Raw genomic sequence first — 17,421 nt, 5'->3', positions numbered from 1 at the left:
GTGTTAGTTAACATTCAAGTGATCAGTGTTTGCTTTGGTAAACATGTAGTACCGCTCATTTTATACATTATATTGTGGTTTTATGTATATTTGAGTAGTGAAACAGCTGTGTTGTCATTACAGCCCATGCAGCTTCTCTTCGCGAACTGCGCTGGCTGACTCAGGCAGCTGATCTCGAATCGCTCTCGCGGTACGTTAAAACCATATGATACAGTCACGTGCCTTCAGCGCCAGCTCAAGTCGGACAAAATTACTAACCGGCATGCACTGCTTTAAGTCAGCTGTCGATCGGTCTGCGCAGTGCCACATGAAGTCGAACACACCTATTTTGTTTTGGCTGCAGGAAATCAAATGCCAGTATAAAAGGAAGCAGCAGGAGCACATTAGTAGCATATGTTAAAGCTACACAACAGTTGGATTGTGGAGTTTCTCATTGTGGACCTTTCAGACACGTCTTCAATTGTATATACAGCGGAGGACACTTTGAACACTTGGACTTTTAGCACACCTGGACTTTTAGATTGTTTTAGGTTTGGGTTTTTTCATTGAAAAAATTGACTTAGTGGGTCTTTGAATTTACATAAAATAAACATGTATATGCAACACAAAATATTTATATTCCTTGTGTAAACATAATTTAATCGTTTAGGATTAAAATGTTTTGTTTGAATGTAGAATGAACACATTATTCTCACATTGATTAAAATTGATTGAATTGAATACTTAAGGCAATAAAATTGAGTTTGCACACAAAACGGCACCTCCTGAGCAGGAGGTGGCAGTATAGCTCAATGAGAAGGACGTCGATTGCCATAAAAGAAGAATAAATATTGTTTGCTTTGGGCGCCAAAATGAAGACTTAGCACAGCAGTCAGTCAGAAGAACTCTCTCAGTCGGACACCACGTTATTAAAGTAAGTTCTATTATTTATTTATGTTCGCTTTATACGTGATACATCTTCACTAGATTGACTGTTTTTTACAATATGTAGCCATTGCAATGACTTGTAGTAAATATTAGTTTGGAGGAGGTTGGTGGAGTAAGTTAACAGTCAGTCAAGCTTATAAAGAAAAACACAGCGTTTTAAAAACGTCAGCTGTTTAACGTTATTTCACGTTTGGTAGTTTTATCTGAGTTGAAAACTGTCAGCTTTGAGTTGACTTTTGAGGCACTTTTTACTCCGCTGTTCTATGGAACGTGTCAGGACAAATAAAACGCTAACCAAAAGTTATTCTGTCCAGAGTAACGTTATCCATGTAAGTAATTTACCAGATGATATCAATTGTCTAGATTAATAATGACATTGCGTTTTAAACAAACTGTCTGCTTAATCAGATTAGACCCGCGTCAGTTATTCGTGACTTCGCTACGCCACGAGCAACACTTTATTTGATTAGAAAAAACTTTTTTTTTAAATGTCTCGCCTGGTCTGACGTCTGGCATATTAACTGAAAAAAATTGCTTTGAAGTGGCCACACCTTGAGCTGACGTTTTCAGAAGAGCACCTTGTTTTAAGATCTCATTTTGTTCAACATTGCGTGCTATGACAGATATAATACTTATTTCATTATTGCTCTGTGTATGTGTGACCTTAATCATTTGAGGTTATGTGTTGATTTCACCTCTGAATATTTCCTCTTATAGGTCCATCATCCTTTCATACGCTACACACTCAAAAGCATTGGTAAGTAATTTCTTTCACTTTTGTACTGCTGCTAGGAGCTAAATCTTATTTTTGTAACTAATATACATGTATTATTCTTTGACTCGCAGTACTCAAATATACAATGGTTGGTTAATTTGTTTTCAGATAAATGCTGAATTTAAAAGAATCACTACTGTCTAATGTTCCTGTGTCACCTGGACCTCCAATCCAAAAACCTGACGAAACTCTTCTATCAGAAAGGAGGACAGCTAGCAAAAAGACTTCAAACAATTAATTTTCTCATCACTTACTTCCTATCATATTGTTACAGACCTGTATAAATGTCTTTGTTCTGATGAACACAAAGGAAGATATTTTGAGGAATGTTTGTAATCAAACCGATCATGAGCCCCATTCACTTCCATAGTGGGTAAAATAATACTATTGAAGTGAATGGGGCTCATGAACAGTTTGGTTGCAAACATTCCTCAAAATAAATATCTTCCTTCGTGTTCATCAGAACAAAGACATTTATACAGGTCGGTAACATAATTCACTTTTGCTGTGATTGTCAGGTATAGTAGCACACACTCGAAATGTGGCCTCTGCATTTAACTCATCTCAGTGTAGTGAACGCGCACACACACCTGCAGTGGACAGCGCAGCTGCCTTGCTTTGTAACCCATTTGTAACCAATTGTAACATGCTGTGGCAATGCACGTGGCTCTGTACACTTACATTTATATTTTTTTGCATTGTACTAATTTCCAATGACACTTTTATTGTAACAGTAACCTTTTTTCTGTTTCTTTAACTACATTTGTCTGTTTTGTACAGGGCATGGATGAAGTCAGCATCAGTGAGGTCATTTGAAGACACCACGGTTAGGATTTGTGCTCTCAAACAACATGCTTCTTGTGATGAAGAAGAGGATCTTGGTATTGTCCTGGAAGGCATGAAGGTGTTGCAACATCGTGCCATGTTGTTTAAGCTGATGTATGCCTTAAACCTGAGCTATCCTGTTCTTCGCTTTATTTATGAGGAAATCCAAAAGATTTTAATGGAACTGCATTGAGCGTAACTTTAACGAACAGTTTCTTTCAGTGAAAGGATCAGAAAGACCGTGCTGCTCATTTATGTTCTTTTTATTTATCTGTTTTAAGTGTTTTCTCTTATTAAAACATTAACAGTTTGCTGCTCAGAGTTGATTTTGGAAATGGTTGTTGTATTTTGTTTTTGTTGAATCTTTGATTATCAGTTTATACAAATGCTGTAGCTCTGACTTTCTGAAGGATCGATATTTTCCAGTTTGTAAATCCATTTTAAAAATAATAGTACTTACTGTTTTGCATGTCTCTTTGGAATGCAGTGTTTGTGCTTTAGCACTTCTAAATCTACTGTGATAGTAACTATTTTAAACATTTGGGTCAGTTTTACAGATGGGGCTTTTCTTAGTCCCAGACTTTTGCAATGCCTTAATTTGAAAACACATTGCACTGACATATCTTGACATATATCAGTGCCATTGTTTTGTCTCAAGATGTACTCCGGTGTTGTTTTTGTAAGGTAGGTTTGTTTGTAAACTTTTTTTGTAAAAAAAAATCCTTATGTAATTAGGAACTAGTCCTGGATTAATCCTGTAAACAACCTGTCTGGGAAATTGCCCCTTTATGTATGTACTGCATGTGCTGATTGTTGTAATAGTTATTGACTGTTAATGAATTAATGTGTAGTAATTTAAATGAATTGATGATCTGAAAGCAGTGGTTTGCCTCAATATCACTAAACTTTTGTACAAAACTCTTTGCTTTTTATGCCAATGCAAATGTATTTTGTATTTAAAAAAAATAAATAACATTTGGATAATTATGGGTGATTATTCTGGTGCCAGAGACATAATGAAATTGCTTTAGAGTTACATAATCCCATAATATAAGTTATTATTAAAAAAGCATGTTGGAATTACAGATGTAAATCTAGTCCCCTTACATAATAAAATAACTTAAACATTACAAAATAAATGTGTTATAGTAAAGAGAAATATCACTTTAAGTCAACATATTTATATTAGACTACTTAAAAGAATTAAAATGTTTTGGTCTGACACGTACAAATTAATTGAGGAAATTATGTTGGTTTTACACAATCAGATTATGTGGGACCGATGTACACATTAAAATTAAGTAAATTGAAAGGATTTTGTCTTCCCTGCTGAAAAAGTATTTGTTCTAATGAAATTGTATTGGTTCTAATGGAATATGGCCCAAAACACACTACAGTTTATTGGTTTATGTTGTTTTTATTAATGGTATGTATTGGTTCTATGTATTGGTTCTAATGGAATATGGCCCAAAACACACTACAGTGTGTGGTTTTAATGGTAAAAGCTAATGGTTCCTATTGGTATTTTAATGGAAACCATTAGAATTTTCTGTAATGATTTTATTGTTTTTTTCAGCAGGGTTGAGTTTTAGTGTGTTGTTTTAAGTTACTTGTGTTTGTAAATTCACTTATTTAAGCTGATTACACTTGTTTGTTTCATCATTTTAACTCTTTTAATCTCACACAGTTAAATCTGACCCCTTTTATCTATTTTTCAGTGGCGGCGCCAGAGATTTTCTGATGCAGGTGCTATGGGGATGCTCAACACTTAAGAGAAGGTGCTTTAAATTTTGGGGCGTTTCATTAAGGAGGTCGCATCGGACCACCCTTTATACACGCGTACACGCCCGCATTAACTAGCCTATACTCGTTCCTGTAAAAGTATTCAACACAAGGGCTATAGATACAACATGCATAAGCCTGCCAATGTAAACCTCTGAAAATAATATTTCACAGTTCTGTCACAGTCTAGCCCTGAATACAACGGAGCAGCAAACGCAGTAACAGACACTGTGCACGCTTCGGCTTAAAATGCTCAGATCACGAAATAACACAGCCAGTTACCATCACTAGTGATGAATCAGCATTGTTTCTATTGTTGGAGCATCATAGGGTGACCATACGTGCCATTCTTACCGGACCCGGACGCGTCCTGTCCAGGATTTTGGGTGTATCTTCTGGAAGTCGTATTTGTCTGCCGCATACGTCATAGAGGATTATTATTATTATTACAGAAAATGAAACTACGATTGTATATCTTATGTTTTTAACTGAAAGGCGTATGCGGTCAATACGACTTCCGGAAGACGCACCGAAATCCTGGACAGGACGCGTCCGGGAAGAATGACACGTATGGGCACCCTATAGATGTAACAATGCAGAGCCAAGATTTGTTCTTTAACCACCAAATTAATTCAATTTGTAATAGCCAACAGAGGGGAAAATCAAGCACTTATCATAGATGTCTTCACAACAAAACAGCATCATCAATGATGTTGACGCAGTAGGGTTCTCGTTCTCTCCGTATTTATAGCCAAAAGTGCCAGATTACTGGCCCTAGTGTGTCCACTGCTGTTCCTCGGGTAGTTTTTGGTGTATCCATTTTGGTGTATTTTACTTATTATAATAAAATATATTATAATATAAATTTCCAAACTCGCTATCAAAAACAAACTGCCGTGCGTTAAGGTCAAAAGTTTACCGGGCGCTGCACCCATTGGCCAAAGAAGATCACATGTTTGGGCGTCATGATATTTTAGCTAAATATATATTTTTAAATTATTATTTAACTCCCTTTTTTAACAACATGAAAACACTATTCAAACATGACATTAAAATATAAATATAAAAAATTACAGACATTTCTTGGGGGTGCTGGGCGGGTGCTATGGATATTATAGCCGGAGCTACGGCACCACCTAGCTCCTCCCTGGCGTCGCCACTGCTATTTTGTGACTCAACAATAAGGTTGATTTTTACACATGGACACTTTTAAACAGGGATTAGACTAGTCTTAGACTAAAATAAATGTAAGAGCTGTTCAAACTGAAAACAACTTTCACTGGCATTATCTTAAAATACATCAGTAGCCTTTGTTTTGCCTCAGAATGCACACAGGTCATGTTTTTAGTAAGGCATGTTTGTTCAAACTAGTTCTATTTCATAATTAAACTAAGGCCTAGTAGGTAGAGCTTTGTTTAACACGCCAGACCGGTATCCTGATCACCAGGAAAAACCCTATTATTACCTGCTTCTACTTAGGAAACATATTCTTTCACCCGTACAGGTTGTTTTTTTTCTGTGTCACAAACACACCAGGGGCGATTTTAAGTAGTGAGGACAAGAAACCTATCATTTGAGAGGGTTAAGAATTCACCTGCATTGTTTTGACATGGCCAGAGGATTGCAGAAACAGGTGCAGTATTTCAAGCCACATTAGGCACATTACCACATTGACAACAGGTTTTTTCCTTAAGGTAGCTTGAGAGTAATGCTATCTGAAAGTAAGCATCTTAATGGAAACAGCCCACGCTGTAATATACGTCACCTGAACTGTATTGCATTTCATCTGGGCTTGTTCCTGCAGGTAGTGGGATGGCAAGAATCTTACTCATCTGCCCAAATGTGACTATTGTACTATTTGTAGGGTGTTAACTGCTTCCCATGATTTGTAAGTAATAATGAAAGCTCATGTCTAGTAAAGATGAAGCATTTAAATCCTGGATTACAATAAATGAAATGATTTTGTAATGAAAAGTCACACTCATCCTGTTATTCTTGTTGTGTTTTTTTACGAGTAGCCTACAGTAGAAGTTTCACCTTACCTGTCAACGGTATTCACGTGCACCATTACAGACGACATTAAGCAGAATCTTTAAAACTTTCGTTTAAACACCATAATTAAATTTTTACATACATTGATTTATGCTGATTGCATAAATAGAAATGTTAAATAAAATATATAAGCACTTTTATGTCCCAGACTAGGGGGATAGTTTGTATTTAATTTAAGCACATCTTTCAATAGGGTTTTTTCTTAGTCACATTTGAACTGTCTTTACTTTAAAGGATTGATCATTTGGTTTGCTATACGCTTAGCTTATATAAAATAAATATACATATAAAATAAAAAACATTAATTAGATTACTTATTGTGTGAAATAATTTTGACCTGTGGTAAAAATTTCGAAAACAGCCAAGAAAATTGAATAGCTGTATATTTTCATTGTAGTTGGTTGCTATGGGAATGTAATTTTAAATGATTTGTTTTTCTCTTTATTGTGTATATAAATGTTTTGTAGTTCTAATAATTGTCAGACTTTATGACTGCAGCGCCAACAGCAGCACGCTCTGATTTGAAGACTTGTGCTCATCGCTATCTGCAATAAAGACTACTGCTCAAGGCAATCCAAGTCTCATTGAAAAAGAGCATATCTGAAATATAATATGAGTTTTAGAGAAAATTTGGGCATCATTTACTCACTATGTTGTTCTGATGACCACAAAGGCAGATATTTTTAAGGAATGTTTGAAAACCAAATGGAAGATATTTTGAGGAATGTCAGAAATCTCTAAAATTCTCATTCCAAGGCAGGAATGCATCAAGGCATATTCAAATCCAATGTTTGGTTTACTTCCTGACTCCTGAAATACCTTCATCATCTTGTTCCACAATTCTATGTACGTGTGTGCACGGGGAATGTGATTGGTTGAGTCTGGTCGAGTTTGAAGCACCTTTATCACCTTTTATTGCATATCTAGTGAGAATAAGTATTGCAGTTATCAAAAATGGGATTAGTTATCACAGAAGTGCTGTTTATATTTCAAACAGAATTCCATTTTGCTGCCTACACTCTCAGAAATAAAGGTACAAAAGTTGTCAATGGGACAGTATCCTTTTCAAAAGGTACACGTTTGTGCCCAAAGAAGGCATATTGGTACTTCAAAGGTACATATTGGTAGTTCAAAGATACATATTTGTACCTAAATGGTACATATTAGGACCTTTTTTAAAGGGTACTGCCCCAGTGACAGCTTGTACCTTTATTTTTGACAGTGTATGAAGGCTGTCCGAATGTATCAGAGCTGCCTTCATGCTGCTGAAGTCATTGACTCAAAGGAGCAGTGAGACAACATGTCAGCTGTGTTCGGTTTCGGACGCAGCCCTAGTGTTTCAGTTGTCTTTTGTCAGTCGTTGTTGAATGTGGTGCTTGTGCTTTCTTGTGTTTATTTTCATACTGTGAATCATTCTTTGTCTCCATTCAAGGATTACCATTTCTTTGTTTTGTTTTGTATTGTTTTGTTAAATAAAGTAGCTGCGTTTTGGCCCTCTGCTTGCCAACACGTTATATGAAAAGCAAAGTTTGACAGGAGCTTAACATTAACTTATTTTTATTTTTTTTTGGATTTAAAGTTGTCAATATAAAAGTTATTCTAGTCGGTTACACTTTATTTTGATAGTCCACTTTAGACAATCTATTCTATAACTAACTTTGCATCTACATGTCAACTAACTTGCAACTATACATCAACTAACTGTCACTAGAGTATTAGTGGATTGTAAGGGTTAGGGTTTGGTTAGTGGAATAAGTTGACATGCACCTGCAAAGATACGTAGACAGTTGAATGTCTGTTGAGATATCATTGCAATAAAGTGTTAGTAGATATTAAGCAGACAGTTGACTAATTCTCCAAAGATTGGTAGTTGATAAGTGGTTGCAAAGTTACTTATAATTAGTAACATGTCTAAAATGGACTATTGAAATAAAGTGTTAACTAATAGTCATGTTCAAATGATTCCAAATAAACTTTGCTTAAAAGTGTGAACCACTGGTTTCTGTTCATTGAATAGCTTTAGCATTTTACTGGATTACATGTGATGTATTTCAGGGATTGCTTTAAAATAAGGTAACTCAAACAGACACATATATATTATCCCGTATGCATACCTGTAGTGGCACATAAGAGACTTACATAAGACCTAGCTGGATCCCATGTAAACACAGTCTCCTGTAGGCATCAAATAGGAGCTACCTGTTTAACCCATATGAGCCCTATATGGAGCCCATCAATGGCCCATCATCAGCCCATCTGGGCTTGGGGTTTGGGAACTTGTACAACAAAGCACTGTTGACAACATGTCCTGGTTTGCATTTAGCAGTGACGCTGGTAGTGACGGTTCTCCCTGTCCAGTCAATGATCTGCAGCGTTTACACATCACGTTTTAGTTCAGTACAGCTCACATGGAACCTCAACCCGAGGTGGATCTTCTCTTGAACACAAACAGGTGAATCAGCAGCATCGTTGGAAAGATAACATTATTCATAGTAACATGTTTTAATCTTGTTGTATTGACCTAAACAAATTGCAAACAATCAGCAGAGACTCGCAGTGCAGAGACAAGGAAGGCCAAAGTCAAATCTCACATCATGTCTAATATAATAGCAAAAGCATGGTCTAGCCAACTGTGTACATTTTTTACTATAAAAAGTAGTGTCACGACTGGAATAAGGAGTGAACCCAAACGCAGACAAACGTAAAAATAAACTGAAGGTTTATTTAAACTACACAACACAAAAACCCACGAGGGGGTAAAACAGGTAATAAATAACGATGAAGATAACAAAACAAAAAAACAACACTGAATACTGAATAACAAAAGACTCTGAGAATTAGATCCAGGTAACACGGACGACGTGAACAAGCACACTGAATCTAGACGAACATATAAGCACAAGACAGAGAACGAGAGGGCATTATAAAGACAACAACTCAAATGGGGAACAGGTGCAAACCATTACATAATAAGGACGAGAGCACATAAGGGAGTAGGGTAAAAGTGACAAGACACTGGGAACATGTGGCAAAAGCATACAATGATAATCCACATGTCCCCACACAAAACACAGTACTGCCATGATCTTGCCCTATGACATCAGACCTGAATCTAACACAGAGGTCTGACAAGACCATGACAGTGACAAGACACTGGGAACACGTGGAAGCCACACACAATATGACTCCACGTGTCCCCACACAGAACACAGTACTGCCATGGTCTTGCCATATGAACTCAGACCTGAATCTAGCACAAAGGTCTGGCAAGACCATGACAGTACCCCCTTCTTTAAGAGCGGATACCAGACGCTAACAAGGGAAACACGAGGGACGAGAGACTGTACCACAGAAAACACCCATGACAAAACTACAATAAACATCAATGGAAGACAAGCATACGTAACAAAAGGGTTTGGATGATTTAACAAAAATAATAAACAGGGAGGGGGGCAACAGAATGTTTATACTGTCCAGGGTGAGAGGAATGAGTCTTGTGTCCATGATTAGACGGATGATGTGGTCCAGACTGCGACGGCGGCTGACGTGGTTCAGGCTGCGCAGGCGACTGACGTGGCTCCGGCTGCGCTGAGGAGTGACGTGGTTCAGGCCGCGCAGGCAGCTGACGTGGCTCTAGCTGCGCAGGCGGCTGACGTGGCTCCAGCTGCGCTGAGGAGTGACGAGGTTCAGGCTGCGCTGAGGAGTGACGAGGTTCAGGCCGCGCTGAGGAGTGATGTGGTTCAGGCCGCGCAGGCGGCTGACGTGGCTCTAGCTGCGCGGGTGGCTGACGTGGCTCTGGCTGCGCGGACGGCTGACGTGGCTCCGGTTGTGCGGACGGCTGACGCGCCAGCGGCCGAAGCTGCGTGAGTAGCAGCCACTGCTCCGAAGCATCCTTCGTCCTTCTCCTCCTCCGTTTAGCTACGGAGGATGCAGGATTGAGATGAGACCCAGGAGTGGGTGAGGCCGGCGAGAAGGAGGTCTCCGGAGCCGGAGAGACGAGAACCGGCTTCCCCAGCTTGACTGCCCCCGAGCGAAGACCCTTGGGCTTAGATGAGGGTGAACGGGGTCCGGCAGTCCCGGCTGGTTTCCGCCTGGCATTAACCTCAGGTCCAAATACGAGCGGGTCATAAAATTCATAACCCGACTTGTATGCTGGGCGGGAACCCCTGCCCCTTATCGCCAAACGGCTGTACATGTCCGCTGGGTTCAAGTTTGGCTCGTATGTTCTGTCACGACTGGAATAAGGAGTGAACCTAAACGAAGACAAACATAAAAATATACTGAAGGTTTATTTAAACTACACAACACAAAAACCCACGAGGGGGTAAAACAGGTAATAAATAACGATGAAGATAACAAAACAAAGAAACAACACTGAATACTGAATAACAAAAGACTCTGAGAATTAGATTCAGGTAACACAGCTGACGTGAACAAGCACACTTAATCTAGACAAACATACGAGCACAAGACAGAGAATGAGAGGGCATTATAAAGACAACAAATCAAATGGGGATCAGGTACAAATCATTACATAATAAGGACGAGCGAGAGCACATAAAGGAGTAGGGTAAAAGTGACAAGACACTGGGAACATGTGGCAAAAGCATACAATGATAATCCACATGTCCCCACACAAAACACAGTACTGCCATGATCTTGCCCTATGACATCAGACCTGAATCTAAAACAGAGGTCTGACAAGACCATGACAGTGACAAGACACTGGGAACACGTGGAAGCCACACACAATATGACTCCACGTGTCCCCACACAGAACACAGTACTGCCATGGTCTTGCCAAATGAACTCAGACCTGAATCTAGCACAAAGGTCTGGCAAGACCATGACAAGTAGAAAACCTGAATTTAGGCCCTATCCACAGCACTGACTTCATTGCTGGGTGGGTGTCCTGCAGGGCAAATAAATGAACATCAACTTCTTTAAAACGCACCAGCTAGACGAAATATGATCATACAGTATATTGTAAGCCCAGTTGCATTGTCACTGCACTGGTATCTAATCTATTAAGTTTCATATACATTTCAAAGCTTTCAATAGTCTAGCACCTCAGTATTTCACACTCTACTATCAGAGTACATTACATCATGTCATTTGTGTCTGCAAAACTTTGGCCTCCTAATAATTCCTAGAATATCAAAATCCTCTACGGGGTAGATCTTTATTCTCATTGACCCCTAAACTGACATTTACATTGAGGCTTTTAGTAGACGCTTTTACCTTTTACATTTGCCTGTAATCATGGAAAAGATATGATTTTTTTAATGCTGTAAGGGATGTTGTTGTATAAATGGGAAAGTGATTTAGTGCCCTTTTGTGAAGGAACCCCAAGACGCAGCTCATTTGCTGAACACAATGTTCTGGATGGGGTGTAGGAATGTAGGAAGGTGTAGTGCCAGTGATGGATCTGTAAGTGAGCAGTAATGACTTAAACCTGATACAGCCTTCACTCCGTAGCCAGTGGGGACAGATGAAGAGGAGCATCACATCAGGCCTTTTAGGCTCTTGTAGATGAGCTGAGCTACTCCGCTCTGAAACAACTGGGTAAATACTGGACAAAGCACACCACTGAGTTAAAATGACCCAAATGCCGCGTTGTTGTTACCAAACTATGGGTTAAACAAACCCAGCAGTTGGTTTACCCTGCTGAAAAAACTGGTGCTAATGCTGGTTTGATGCTGGTTTAGCTGGTGCTAATGCTGGTGGTGATGCTGGTTTAGCTGGTGTTCACTAGCAAACCAGCACCAAAAGACAACATATGCTGGTTTTGCTGGTATGCTGTTTTTTCAGCAGGGTAAAACAACTTAGCATTGGGTGAATAAGCCAGCCATGTGTTCTGTCCAATATTTACCCAGAGCATACTCTTTATGTAACAGTAGTTAGCTTAACCAGATCAAAACACAAACATTTATTCTACTGTTTAACATCAACATGATTGTGAGTGGCCTTTATTGTAGGCTAATAATATAAGCTTATTTAGTCTCTATAGATCATGTCTGACAACTGAGAATGACGGAACAAGCTCTGATGCTCTATTTTAGTGAGCTTTGTGCCACCTACTGTAATAATGACTACAGCCTGCATGCATCAACTACCAGCAATTATAAAAATATAAGACAGACTACAATAATACTTTTATATGCCTGCTTAATTGCCTGCTTTCTGTTAAAGGTTAAAGCTCAGTTAGCTTCTACAGATAGTCCTCCTTCTCCACACTTGTAAACACTGGAGGGGTAGTTTTGCATATGTCATCGTGACCTTTTAAAATGATTATGTAAGGTCACAAACACACATCCCAGGGCTAGTGCAAAACAAGAAGGTGTGGTTAAAAGTAAAAAAAGTATTCTTTTATAAGGTGCTTATGCCTCGGGTTGGGCTGCTGGTGGGCTGCAGCTCTCTGGTGGGCCTCGAAGCATCATCGGGTGGGCCACGTAGACAGAGGTAAATTATTTTTATTTATTTTCCAATGGACAAATGTTGTTATTTTCAGATCCAATTTTTTCTTATGAATTCATATGAATAAAAATGCTCATTCAAGATGCATGATCTAAAAGCCCATTTGCATATAACAACAGCAATCACATCACAACATTACATTAAGGGGGTTGTACACCACACGTCCGCTTCGCTTCACATACTGCGCTCCTCTGTGACTCTGGTGTGCGATACCTTTGACCGAAGCAAAAGCATCACTTTTGAAAACAAAGGTATCCCCTCATTTAGCACAACTTTTTGATGTGCTTTCCGCATCACTTTTTGATGCTCAGGGTTTCTCCCTTCAGTGCCATTTTTGACATTCGGTTGTTTGGCTTATGTGTCAAATAAAGACGCCTTTAAATCTTTGCATGTGTAGAAATCATTCACCCTAAAATACGTAATTTTTTTTATTAGGAATTTGGCAGAAATGTTTTCTGTAGTTGATAGAATAAAAACAAAAATGATAATTTTACATAAACACTAGGGCTGGACCAGAATATTCTAATATTCGTTCCATGGGTTGACATTCGATTTTCCTTTTTGAGATTCGAATATATATATAAATAATATATAAATATTTTTCAGCGTTAATGCAGAGTTTTCGCCAAGAAGGAAGTGCGCTTCACGCTCCCGCTCTATAGGTGGTGCAGAGAGACCAACATCCATAGCCAATAGCCACCAAACGCCACCAGTGGAAGATCGCCTCAAACGGAAAACGCGCTTCCTGCTTTGGCATTCATGCTAATAATGTTGTAAATAACGTTCAGTTTCTTGCAAAAACTGATTGATTTGCTTCACAAGACGTCAATATGTCACACAGAGTTATGGGGAATTATTTTTGTATTGTATATATATGCTTTAGCTCTTAAAGTGTGTGGATCGGTTGACTTGCATGACGGAGCACTGGGGTTTCTGCAAAATATCTTCTATATTGTTCTACTGATGAAAAACATATTGGATGGTGTAAGTGTTATAAATAAACTTGATTTTGAAAGTATGCTACCGTTTTATTACAGTTTGTTGAACTTCGTTCATTTATTTTCGTTGTTTTATTTAAATGGCGTACCCTTTACGATGTCAGTAATTACTGTGCTGTTAATTTCTGATACGGGAATGTTTGTTTGTTAGAAAAATGTTAGGCTACCTTATTAAAAGTAATGCTCTTGTGTTTTGTTTCACTAATGCTGTTCTCGCAGGACGCGTGACAGGCACGCCGCTTACGGCTTGCGCTGTTCTGTAGTATTTTTAAAGTTTATTAATTCTAAACGTGTCACATGTCTATATTGCACGAAAAAAACTACACTACACTCCCTTGGGTCCGCAGCAAACACATCCGCCACATAATAAAACTGTAGACAGCCAGACACACACGCATATACACACACAGAGAGATTCATGCCTTTATTAAAGAGAAAAATATGTTCAGCCCCTCCTTCCGAAGCTTCGAATATTCGATTTGATTTCTACTAGAGCTTCGAAGCTCAAAAAATGGTATTCGGAACAGCCCTAATAAACACATACAGGTAAAAACTGGTGTGTGGTCTTTACATTTTTCTGTGGCTGTTTATTGTAACATTTATTGTGTTTATTATATGTAAGTTCTCAAAGAGGTACTACAATGAGAACTAATAAAGATTAAGTCTAAAATCTTAGCCTAAAAGGTGGAAAATGTTTTTTTTCCCGCTTGAAATAACACCTGTGGTTAGGTTTCCAATTGAAAGCATTTGCAATCCTTGTTTGTCAAAACATGGCTACCTTTAACAATGTCACAATTGCATTGTTTTTGACGTCTTTGTACATTCATTCTGCGTTCGAATGTTAGGAAAGGTGATTCTCTGAATATTTTTAAAAATCATTGGTGGGCAGTAAGTTGCAAAAGGTTGAGAACCTCTGGTTTAGAGACCTTTCATGCTGCATTAAAACTGCAAATTCAAACCGTTGCGTTCAGTTAAAGGCAAGAATTGAATAATGTTTTTCTCAAATAAGTAGGTTTTTTTTGAGCGAAGAAAAAACAAAAACAATTATAACAAATACTGTCTGTGATCATGACAATTAAATTTTACCTCTAATAAACCATCTGGTGAGATGAGGACAACACGCCCCTCCATGACACCCTGAAGAATCTATTGTAGAGGTAAGATCTGAACCATAATAGAGGTGTACCTGTGATCCCTAGCAATGATACTATAGGGTGGCTAGTAGGATAATGTAACTCTGTTTTTGTTTGAAAGGTTAGAGTATGTCTTAAATCTGGGGTCTTATTTATAAAACTGTGCGTAGGATCCTTACTAAAAGTCTATGTATGCACAAAAACACTTATAAAACAAAGCAATGTTCCCTTTATAAATCACAGATCACCAAGTGTGCGTACATAAATCATCCTCAGATCCCACCCTGCAAACCCATTCTCCCGTCAAGTTTGTTTTTTATAGATCACAAACTTTGCTGGGAACTGGCGTACACACGTTTCCTGCATTGTTTTTTGCGTACGCACGCTTTATAAATGAGACCCCAGGTCTGTCTCCACCTCCTTAATTCTAAACGTTAGATTTGAAGGAAACCACCGATCATCACCTGCCAAATATCCTCCCAACAGTGAAGCATGGTGGTCTGGGAATGTTTTCAGCAGCAGGGACTGGGAGACTGGTCAGGGTGGAGGGAAAGCTGAATGGAGTAAAATAAAAAAATATCTTCAATGAAAACCTGTTCCACAACACTCAGAACTGGGCCGATGGTTCTCCTTCCAACAGGACAATCACCCTAAGCACCAAGCCATGACAGCAAAGTAGTGGCTTAGGGACAACTGTGAATGTCCTAAAGCACAAGCCTTTGGATCGAATGACAGGCATTATTGACAAACATTCATTCCTTGAAATGATCTAAATCGACACAATTGCCATTGATTCAGTCATCTTTCTGAATTGCTGTGTCAGCAGGGGGCTGGTGTCACAGTATGGCTGAAAGGGGATGGGGAAGTATAGATGGTATACTGCTCTTGGAATCCAAAACAACAATGGTAATCCAAATGCATATGTTCCAATACACTGAAAAAGACGATGAGGAAGTGCAAGAGCTTTACATATAAACATGAAGACAATAACTAACAGACAAAATTAAAATAGGTGACTGCTAATCTGTGTCTATAAGAAAACAAAAGATAAACTGAAGAACAAAGCAATCACAGGAACGATGAAACCAAATCCAACTAACATGTCAATATAAGAGTCCTGGGGCTTGATCTAAATGTTGCGTACACACAAAATGGGCATAGAAAAATGCGTACACAATTTTCCACGCACATATTGTCACATGTTGTCTTGTATGGACTTCACCTGTCTTCGTTTGTCTTAATTAGTCTGCTCCCACCTGTACCTGTTAAGCTCCATCATCGCCCTGTGTATTTATACTTCCTGTTCAGTTCTTCATTTGTCGGTTATTGTTAATGTGTTGTTTATGTGTATGTCATGTTGCTATGCTATTCTTCAGTAAAACCTATGTGTTATTCATATCTCCTTGACCTCCTTTAAGCAGAAATGTTACTGAATATCCGACCGTAAAGACATGCTTGACTCATTCGCACTGCACATACTTCTTTGTCTGGAGAACCGAGGGCTCCTGGATACCTGGAGATGACACTCCAGTGGAGGGGTTCCTTTCCTTGTTCAAGAGCCCAAGGCATTTTCTGTCCCAGAGACAGAGCTCGGTTGTGCGGATCAGTCCATCGCAGAGCCAGGAGCAGATATTAACTTGATAGACATGTGGTCAACGAATCCTATTCCCACCCAAATCCCTACCCTTCTCTCTTCGTCAGTTCTGTCCGAAATCCTTCATCTGCCATGTACCCTCATCCCTCCTTCATCATTGGATCCGTCATCTTGCTCCTTGGCTCTGCTTCCGCCGCTAGCTCCGTGTAGCTCATTTGCCTCACCTCAGACCTCTTCTACACCAGTGTGGCTTGAAAGAGACACCCGGCTATGCTTCGGGTCTCCGGCCTCACGCCGCCACCGTGTCTGACATAACGCCCCCATACCAGACACGGAACAGGTGGCAAGCATGAGTGCTTTACATGTTAAGTGAATGCAAAGACATCCTGCGGCAGTAAGCTGAAATGGCACCACTTTATCCAATCAGAAACTTGCTCTAGTAGTGACATGATTACAGGAATGGAGCAGAGGCAGAAAAACAAAACAACAATGGAGGAGAATCATCATAGCTACACAAGACATGTTTGTACTTTTACAGGAATTAAAAGGATCTTGTTTGGGAGAAAGTGAGTGAGGAGGTCAAACAATCTGGTAGGTTTACTCAATTTGAGCGATATAAGCCACTCCCATGACACAAATATGTGTGAATATCTCGAATGACTAGAATTTCACACGCAACTTTCACGCGCGAATGAAGCGAGTAAACTCAAAATGTTCAAGCTTCCAACTATGCGCAAATAGAGCATTTTTGCCACCTCTTCAGCGTCTGGTGTAAACGCACAGTAACCCTCCCGCCTCTTGCTTTTAGAGTAGGCGGAACAGGGTCTTATGCAGAGAAGGCCGGTCACTACTTGTTGC

The sequence above is a fragment of the Misgurnus anguillicaudatus genome, chromosome 11 (genome assembly GCF_027580225.2).
Source record: "Misgurnus anguillicaudatus chromosome 11, ASM2758022v2, whole genome shotgun sequence".
Lineage (NCBI taxonomy): Eukaryota > Metazoa > Chordata > Actinopteri > Cypriniformes > Cobitidae > Misgurnus > Misgurnus anguillicaudatus.
Note: the sequence above shows the minus strand (reverse complement) of the source record.